The following is a 2500-nucleotide window of genomic DNA, read 5'->3' as shown; positions in this document are numbered from 1 at the left end:
ATATACATACATATATATATATATATATAATATATATACATACATATATATATATATATATATATATATATATATATATATATATATATATATATATATATATATATACATAGGTTATGTATGATCATTTATGGAAAAATAACAATATCATGCTAATGGAAACAATATGATAAGAGAGAGAGAGAGAGAGAGAGAGAGAGAGAGAGAGAGAGAGAGAGAGGAGAGGAGAGAGAGAGAGAGAGAGAGAGAGAGAGAGAGAGAACTATAAGTATCTCATACCTTGACCTTGGCACGAGTTTAGTGTTTCAGACATTGTTATTTGAATCACAGAGAAAAATCACAAATAAATATCTCGGCGGGGGGGGGGGGGGTGATGCTTTCGGAAAATCAATAAAGAATTTCTAGTTATAAAAATAACCAAACATGATATGAAGAGCTTGAAATGCAAGCACTGTTGAGGGACCGACTTGCTTGGGAGTGTAAGGAGCAAAGTTAGACTATTATTCCTTGAAAAAAATCTGGTGTTAAATTACTCTTATGAACTTTCAGAAGTTATTTCAAACGGCAAAATTAGATTATGAAGGTAATTAACTCTTCACAGATATGCAAGATATAAGTCCATAATAGATGGCAAATATGAGTTGTAAAATATACATATATATATATATATATATATATATATATATATATATATATATATATATATATATATATATATATATATATATATAATATATATAATAATAAAAGAAATATATGAACGTCTAGCTTATCCTGACAGGGTACACTATCAAAATCGTTCTTCAACGAGTTATCCCAACTTAATTTCAAGGAGCTTTAATTTAGCGATTTCGCGGTAAGCTTACACCCGAATACCAAATTGCAAATGAATTATAAAATATCTAAAGTGTTTCATCAAAATATATCACAACCAGAAGACGACCAAAATCTATAAACGACAACACCAAATGAAAACACTATTAAAATCGTTCTTCAACGAGTTATCGCAACTCAATTTCAAGGAGCTTTAATTTAGCGATTTCGCGGTAGGCTTACACCCGAATAAATAATTGCAAATTAATTATAAAGCCTCAAGTGTTTTATCAAAATATATCATAACCAAAAGACAACCAAAACCTATAAACAACAGCCAATGAAACTAAAGAAGAAAACAACCAAAGTAATGAACCGGTCAAATTGTTCAACGTGCAGACCACAACTCGCTAAGGTATCCGGGCGTCCCACTGGCACATGCAACTCGGCCCTGTCTGTTGATGTTGCTTCTACTGAGCCTGCTACGCAATATTCTCTTGGCAACGAAGGTATTAGTATGCCTCTGGTATCTGTTGCAGCGGTTATAGGTACCACTGGAGTTATTACCACTGTTCTATTATTATTCAAAGGGGGAGATAGTCCAGCCATTTGAGTTGAATTCTAATATTATATGGTAGGTCAGTATAGCGTAGATTGATTGATTGATTTGAGGTTTTCTGGTATCCTGACATCCAAAGTTATTGACGCCGATATTATTTATTATATAGAATAAAAGAATATTCACTTAAAACCATAAAAGCAAAGATGTTTTAAAAGTTATATAGCTTTCAGAAGACCTGGCCTGCTTCTGAAATCAAGCTAAAAATACCGCTAACATGGTAAGACACATCATGTCCAAGAATCTTGGCAAGGATGAACCTGCCATCCTCACCTCAAAAAGATATCTTAATAACGTAGAATAATAAGCCTTAGTGATAAAAATAGATTTTAGATAAAAATCTGCTGTAACAAACTTAAATTTCATTTATTCAGGTTTCCTTAAAAAATTGAGCTGATAGGAAAAGTGAATGAAGAGGAGTGAGGACATTTAGCTAAGCAAGGTAAGGATTAGTTTGCAAAGTCAAGTATTAGGTAAATAGATTTAAAGTGTGATTTAACCATAATTTCATTATATAAAGGAAAATTTTTCTTTTTATGCTTTTAAAAGTTAATTTTAGAATCCGATAAACTATTTTCAGACCGAAACGTAAAATTTTTAATCTTCTAAAAACTCTGTCTTTAGAAAACAAATATGTCTTATGATTAATCGTGTAACACTCACTTTACTTATTATTATTATTATTATTATTATTATTATTATTATTATTATTATTACCCGCTAAGCTACAACCCTAGTTAGAAAAGCAGGATTATTATTATTATCATTATTATTATTATTATTATTATTATTATTATTACCCGCTAAGCTACAACCCTAGTTAGAAAAGCAGGATTATTATTATTATTATTATTATTATTATTATTACCCGCTAAGCTACAACCCTAGTTAGAAAAGCAGGATTATTATTATTATTATTATTATTATTATTATTATTATTATTATTATTATTATTACCCGCTAAGCTACAACCCTAGTTAGAAAAGCAGGATTATTATTATTATTATTATTATTATTATTATTACCCGCTAAGCTACAACCCTAGTTAGAAAAGCAGGATTATTATTA

The 2500-nt window shown here is 29.7% G+C and overlaps 1 protein-coding gene across 4 annotated transcripts in view; it reads right to left on the bottom strand.

Annotated features, from left to right (window-relative positions):
- LOC137642414 (ankyrin repeat and protein kinase domain-containing protein 1-like) overlaps nt 1-2500 on the bottom strand; it is an 82262-nt gene that overhangs the window by 24881 nt on the left and 54881 nt on the right. The window lies entirely within an intron of this gene.

This window comes from Palaemon carinicauda, chromosome 6 (assembly GCF_036898095.1).
Source record: "Palaemon carinicauda isolate YSFRI2023 chromosome 6, ASM3689809v2, whole genome shotgun sequence".
In the NCBI taxonomy this organism is placed as follows: domain Eukaryota; kingdom Metazoa; phylum Arthropoda; class Malacostraca; order Decapoda; family Palaemonidae; genus Palaemon; species Palaemon carinicauda.
This window is presented reverse-complemented; position numbering and strand designations above follow the sequence as displayed.